The 7843-nt window shown below is 60.2% G+C and overlaps 1 protein-coding gene across 1 annotated transcript in view; it reads left to right on the forward strand.

The window, feature by feature from the left end:
- GFRA1 (GDNF family receptor alpha 1) overlaps positions 1 to 7843 on the forward strand; it is a 156230-nt gene that overhangs the window by 127609 nt on the left and 20778 nt on the right. The gene's annotated exons all lie outside the window — the stretch shown is intronic.

Consider the following 7843-nt stretch of genomic DNA (forward strand, 5'->3'; position numbering starts at 1 on the left):
TGTGCATCACGGGCATATCGCTGCCCGTGGTGCACAACATCGCCTGGACCCGTCACACATACCTGCATAGCGACGTTGCTGTGACCGGCGAACCGCCTTCTTTATAAAGGGGCTGTTCGTTCGGCGTCACAGCGACGTCACCAAGCGGCCGGCAAATAGAAGCGGAGGGGCGGAGATGAGCGGCCGAAACATCCCGCCCACCTCCTTCCTTCTGCATAGAGGCCGGGAGGCAGGTAAGATGAGGTTCCTCGTTCTTGCGGTGTCACACGTAGCGATGTGTGCTGCCACAGGAACGAGGAACATCGTTACTGCAGCAGCAACGATAATCGAGATTAGGGGGGGAGTCACCGATGAGCGATTTTGAACGTTTTTGCAACGATTCAAAATCACTAATAGGTGTCACACGCAACGATATCACTAACGCGGCCGGATGTCGTTGTCACAAGTTCCATGACCCCAACGACATCGCTTTAGCAATGTCGTAGTGTGTAAAGCGGCCTTTTAGTCTGGTTCAGTAGGTTACACAATCATGGGGAAGACTGCTGACTTGACAGAAGGCAGTCACTGACACACTCCACAAGGAGGGTAAGCCACAAAAGGTCATTGCTAAAGAAGCTGGCTGTTCACAGAGTGATGTATCCAAGCATATTAATGGAACGTTGAGTGGAAGGAAAAGTGTGGTAAAAAAAGGTGCACAAGCAACCGAGATACCCGCAGCCTTGATAGGATTGTTAAGAAAATGCCATTCAGAAATGTGGGTGATATTCACAAGGAGTGGACGCTGCTGGAGTCAGTGCTTCTAGAGCCACCACACACAGACGTGTCCAGGACATGGGCTACAAGTGTCACATTCCTTGTGTCACCACTCATGACTAATAGACAACGCCAGAAGCGTCTTACCTGGGCCAAGGAGAAAAGATCTGGACTGTTCTCAGTGTCCAAGGTGTGGTTTTCAGATGAAAGTAAATTTTGCATTTCATTTGGAAGTCGCGGTCCCAGAGTCTGGAGGAAGAGTGGAGAGGCCCACAATCCAAGCTGCTGAGGCCTAGTGTGAAGTCTCCACAATCCGTGATGGTTTGGGGGCCATGGCATCTGCTGGTGTAGCTCCACTGTGTTCTATCAAGACCACAGTCAGTGCAGCCGTCTACCAGGACATTGTACAGCACTTCATGCTTCCCTCTGACGACAAGCTTTGTGGAGATGGAAATGTCATTTTCCAGCAGGACTTGGCCCCTGTCCACACTGCCAAAAGTACCAATACCTGGTTTACTAACCACAGTATCACTGGGCTTGATTGGCCATCAAACTCGCCTGACCTAAACCCCATAGAGAACCTATGAGAGACACCAGAGCCAACAATGCAGACGAGCTGAAGGCGGCTATCAAAGCAACCTGGGCTTCCATAACACCTCAGCAGTGCCACAGGCTGATCACCGCAATGCCACATTGCCGCAGGAATTCATGCAAAAGGAGCCGCAACCAAGTATTGAGGCATTTACTGTACAGACTTTTCAGCAGTCGCCAACATTTCTGAGGGTAACATCATGTTTTCAGTTGATCTTATATATTCTAATTTTCTCAGATAATGATTTTTGGGTTTTCATTGTTCATTGGCTGTAATCAACAACGTATTCCTCTGTGTGTAATGACTCTATATAATATATAGGAATAGATCCCTCTGTGTGTAATGACTCTATATAATATATAGGAATAGATCCCTCTGTGTGTAATGACTCTATATAATATATAGGAATAGATCCCTCTGTGTGTAATGACTCTATATAATATGTAGGAATAGATCCCTCTGTGTGTAATGACTCTATATAATACAGTCATATGAAAAAGTTTGGGCACCCCTATTAATGTAACCTTTTTTCTTTATAACAATTTGGGTTTTTGCTATTTCAGTGTCATATATCTAATAACTGATGGACTGAGTAATATTTCTGGATTGAAATGAGGTTTATTGCACTAACAGAAAATGTGCAATCCGCATTTAAACAAAATGTGACAGGTGCATAAGTATGGGCACCCTTGTGAATTTCTTGATTTGAACCCTCCCAACTACTTTTTACTGACTTACTGAAGCACTAAATTGGTTTTGTAACCTCATTGAGCTTTGCACTTCATAGGCCGGTGTATCCAATCATGAGAAAAGGTATTTAAGGTGGCCACTTGCAAGTTGTTCTCCTATTTGAATCTCCTATGAAGAGTGGCATCATGGGCTCCTCAAAACAACTCTCAAATGATCTGAAAACAAAGATTATTCAGCATAGTTGTTCAGGGGAAGGTACAAAAAGTTGTGTCAGAGATTTAACCTGTCAGTTTCCACTGTGAGGAACATAGTAAGGAAATGGAAGAACACAGGTACAGTTCTTGTGAAGCCCAGAAGTGGCCAAGAAAAATATCAGAAAGGCAGAGAAGAAGAATGGTGAGAACAGTCAAGGACAATCCACAGACCACCTCCAAAGACCTGCAGCATCATCTTGCTGCAGATGGTGTCACTGTGCATCGCTCAACAATACAGCGCACGTTGCACAAGGAGAAGCTGTATGGGAGAGTGATGCGAAAGAAGCCGTTTCTGCAAGCACGCCACAAACAGAGTCGCCTGAGGGATGCAAAAGCACATTTGGACAAGCCAGTTACATTCTGGAAGAAGGTCCTGTGGACTGATGAAACAAAGATTGAGTTGTTTGGTCATATAAAAAGGCGTTATGCATGGAGGCAAAAACCACGGCATTCCAAGAAAAGCACTCGCTACCCACAGTAACATTTGGTGGAGGTTCCATCATGCTTTGGGGCTGTGTGGCCCAATGCCGGCACCGGGAATCTTGTTAAAGTTGAGGGTCGCATGGATTCAGCTCAGTATCAGCAGATTCTTGACAATAATGTGCAAGAGTCAGTGACGAAGTTGAAGTTACGCAGGGGATGGATATTTCAGCAAGACAATGATCAAAACACCGCTCCAAATCTACTCAGGCATTCATGCAGAGGAACAATAAGGGTATGTGCGCACGTTGCGTAAATACATGCAGTTACGCTGCGCTTTGTAGCGCAGCGTAACTGCATGCGTCCTGCGTCCCCTGCACAGTCTATGGAGATTGTGCAGGGGCCATGCGCACGTGGCGTTTAAGAGCGCAGCGCTTCGGCTACTGCCGAAGCGCTGCGTAAAAAGAAGTGACATGTCACTTCTTTCCTGCGCTTTGCCGGCAGCTCCTGCTCCGTCTATGGCAGGAGCTGCAGGCGGAGCGCATGGAATCGGAGCTCACTACGGACATTTCTGCAGCGATCTAAAGCGCACATGTGCTCTTCAGATCGCTGCAGAAATTTCTGCAGTGACTGTACGCAACGTGCGCACATAGCCTTACAGTGTTCTGGAATGGCCATCCCAGTCCCCAGACCTGAATATCATTGAAAATCTGTGGGATGATGTGAAGCGGCGGTCCATGCTCGGCGACCATCAAACCTAACTGAACTGGAATTGTTTTGTAAACAGGAATGGTCAAATCTACCTTCATCCAGGATCCAGGAACTCATTATCAGCTACAGGAAGCGACTAGAGACTGTGATTTCTGCAAAAGGAGGATCTGCAAAATATCAATGTCACTTTTATGTTGAGGTGCCCATACTTTTGCACCGGTCACATTTTGTTTAAATGTGGATTGCACATTTTCTGTTAGTGCAATAAACCTCATTTCAATCCAGAAATATTCCTCAGTCCATCAGTTATTAGATATATGACACTGAAATAGCAAAAACCCAAATTGTTATAAAGAAAAAAGGGTAACATTAATAGGGGTGCACAAACTTTTTCATATGACTATGTAGGAATAGATCCCTCTGTGTGTAATGACTCTATATAATATATTGTATGTATTTCACTTTTTGTATTGAATTTGTGAAATAAATTAATTTTGATGATATTTTAATGTATTGAGATGCACGTGTGCCGCAGCCTGTAGCAGGAATGCCGGGCTTCAGTGCTAATCCTGCACGGTGCCTCTGATGGCTCCAGCAATCCACAGGTTGGTAGGCAAATGGAACGGAATACAGGAGTAGGGGAAGGTAAGAAGGGGGCCGCAGGGGCTGATTCCGACCCCAGCGCTCACACGCCTCCCCCCCGACCCCAGCGCTCATACGCCTCCCCCCCCGACCCCAGCGTTCACACGCCTCTCCCCCCGACCCAGCGCTCACAGCCTCCCCCCCCGACCCCAGCGCTCACACGCCTCCCCCCCCCGACCCCAGCGTTCACACGCCTCTCCCCCCCGACCCCAGCGCTCACACGCCTCTCCCCCCGACCCCAGCGCTCACACGCCTCCCCCCCCGACCCCAGCGTTCACACGCCTCTCCCCCCGACCCCAGCGCTCACACGCCTCCCCCCCGACCCCAGCGCTCACACGCCTCCCCCCCGACCCCAGCGCTCATACGCCTCCCCCCCCCGACCCCAGCGTTCACACGCCTCTCCCCCGACCCCAGCGCTCACACGCCTCTCCCCCCGACCCCAGCGCTCACACGCCTCTCCCCCCGACCCCAGCGCTCATACGCCTCCCCCCCCGACCCCAGCGCTCACACGCCTCCCCCCCCGACCCCAGCGCTCACACGCCTCCCCCCCGACCCCAGCGCTCATACGCCTCTCCCCCCGACCCCAGCGCTCACACGCCTCCCCCCCGACCCCAGCGCTCACACGCCTCCCCCCCGACCCCAGCGCTCATACGCCTCTCCCCCCGACCCCAGCGCTCATACGCCTCCCCCCCCGACCCCAGCGCTCACACGCCTCCCCCCCGACCCCAGCGCTCATACGCCTCTCCCCCCGACCCCAGCGCTCATACGCCTCCCCCCCGACCCCAGCGCTCATACGCCTCCCCCCCCGACCCCAGCGTTCACATGCCTCTCCCCCCGACCCCAGCGCTCACACGCCTCCCCCCCCCGACCCCAGCGCTCATACGCCTCCCCCCCCCGACCCCAGCGTTCACACGCCTCTCCTCCCGACCCCAGCGCTCATACGCCTCTCTCCCCCGACCCCAGCGCTCACACGCCTCTCCCCCCGACCCCAGCGCTCATACGCCTCTCCCCCCCGACCCCAGCGCTCATACGCCTCTCCCCCCGACCCCAGCGTTCACACGCCTCTCCCCCGACCCCAGCGTTCACACGCCTCTCCCCCCGACCCCAGCGTTCCCGCACCTCTCCCCCCGACCCCAGCGCTCATACGCCTCTCCCCCCGACCCCAGCGCTCACACGCCTCCCCCCCCCAACCCCAGAGTTCACACGCCTCTCCCCCCCTCTACCACCACACTCGGACGCCCTTCACCACACATTTAACCCTCAGCACACTCGGACGCCCCTCACCTCCTCAGTCCTCACCACACTCGCAACCCCAAACCACACGCGCGCTCGACCACGCGCGCTCTCGGCCCCCTCACCACACGCGCGCGCGCGCTCTCGGCCCCTCACCACACGCGCGCGCGCGCTCTCGGCCCCTCACCACGCGCCGCGCGCAGCTCTCGGCCCCTCACCACGCGCGCGCGCGCGCTCTCGGCCCCTCACCACGCGCGCGCGCGCTCTCGGCCCCTCACCACACGCGCGCGCGCGCTCTCGGCCCCTCACCACACGCGCGCGCGCGCTCTCGGCCCCTCACCACACGCGCGCGCGCGCTCTCGGCCCCTCACCACGCGCGCTCTCGGCCCCTCACCACGCGCGCGCGCGCTCTCGGCCCCTCACCACGCGCGCTCTCGGCCCCTCACCACACGCGCGCGCGCGCGCTCCTCGGCCCCTCACCACACGCGCGCCGCGCGCGCTCTCGGCCCCTCACCACACGCCGCGCGCGCGCGCTCTCGGCCCCCCTCACCACACGCGCGCGCTCTCGGCCCCTCACCACAACGCGCGCGCGCTCTCGGCCCCTCACCACACGCGCGCGCAGCGCGCTCTCGGCCCCTCACCACACGCGCGCGCGCGCTCCTCGGCCCCTCACCACACGCGCGCGCGCGCGCTCTCGGCCCCTCACCACACGCGCGCGCGCTCTCGGCCCCCTCACCACACACGCGCGCGCGCGCTCTCGGCCCCTCACCACACACGCGCGCGCGCGCTCTCGGCCCCTCACCACACACGCGCGCGCGCGCGCTCTCGGCCCCTCACCACACACGCGCGCGCGCTCTCGGCCCCTCACCACACACGCGCGCGCGCGCGCGCTCTCGGCCCCTCACCACACACGCGCGCGCGCTCGCTCTCGGCCCCTCACCGCACGCGCGGCGCTCGGCCCCTCACCACACGCGCGCCGCGCGCGCTCGGCCCCTCACCACACGCACGCGCGCGCTCGGCCCCTCACCACACGCACGCCGCGCGCGCTCTCGGCCCCTCACCACACGCGCGCGCGCTCTCGGCCCCTCACCACACGCGCGCGCGCAGCGCGCTCTCGGCCCCTCACCACACGCGCGCGCGCGCTCTCGGCCCCTCACCACACGCGCGCTCTCGGCCCCTCACCACACGCGCGCTCTCGGCCCCTCACCACACGCGCGCGCGCGCTCTCGGCCCCCTCACCACACCGCGCGCCGCTCTCGGCCCCTCACCACACGCGCGCTCTCGGCCCCTCACCACACGCGCGCTCTCGGCCCCTCACCACACGCGCGCGCGCTCCTCGGCCCCTCACCACACGCGCGCGCGCGCGCGCTCTCGGCCCCTCACCACACACGCGCGCGCGCTCTCGGCCCCTCACCACACACGCGCGCAGCCGCGCGCTCTCGGCCCCTCACCGCACGCGCGCCGCTCGGCCCCTCACCACGCGCGCGCTCGGCCCCTCACCACGCGCGCGCGCGCGCTCGGCCCCTCACCACGCGCACGCGCGCGCTCGGCCCCTCACCACACGCACGCGCGCGCTCGGCCCCCTCACCACACGCACGCGCGCGCGCTCGGCCCCTCACCACACGCACCGCGCGCGCGCTCTCGGCCCCTCACCACACGCGCGCGCGCTCTCGGCCCCTCACCACACGCGCGCGCGCGCGCGCTCTCGGCCCCTCACCACACGCGCGCTCTCGGCCCCTCACCACACGCGCGCGCGCGGCGCTCTCGGCCCCTCACCACACGCGCGCGCGCGCTCTCGGCCCCTCACCACACGCGCGCGCTCTCGGCCCCTCACCACACGCGCGCGCTCTCGGCCCCTCACCACACACGCGCGCGCTCTCGGCCCCTCACCACACGCGCGCGCTCTCGGCCCCTCACCACACGCGCGCGCTCTCGGCCCCTCACCACACGCGCGCTCATCGGCCCCTCACCACACGCGCGCTCTCGGCCCCTCACCACACGCGCGCTCTCGGCCCCTCACCACACGCGCGCTCTCGGCCCCTCACCACACGCGCGCTCTCGGCCCCTCACCACACGCGCGCTCTCGGCCCCTCACCACACGCGCGCTCTCGGCCCCTCACCACACGCGCGCTCTCGGCCCCTCACCACAGACGCGCGCTCTCGGCCCCTCACCACACGCGCGCTCTCGGCCCCTCACCACACGCGCGCTCTCGGCCCCTCACCACACGCGCGCTCTCGGCCCCTCACCACACGCGCGCTCTCGGCCCCTCACCACACGCGCGCTCTCGGCCCCTCACCACACGCGCGCTCTCGGCCCCTCACCACACGCGCGCTCTCGGCCCCTCACCACACTTAAGCTGGGTTTACACACTGCAACATCGCAAAGGACATCGCTGTAACGTCACCGGTTTTGTGACGTAACAGCGACCTCCCCAAGTCTCTGTTGAGTCTCTGGTGAGCTGTCAAACAGGCAGACCTGGCCAACAACGCAACAGCGATCCGGACCTGCAGAGCGACCTAGCTGGTCATTGGGGACGTTGTAAAGCAG

Source organism: Anomaloglossus baeobatrachus, chromosome 5 (genome assembly GCF_048569485.1).
Source record: "Anomaloglossus baeobatrachus isolate aAnoBae1 chromosome 5, aAnoBae1.hap1, whole genome shotgun sequence".
NCBI lineage: Eukaryota > Metazoa > Chordata > Amphibia > Anura > Aromobatidae > Anomaloglossus > Anomaloglossus baeobatrachus.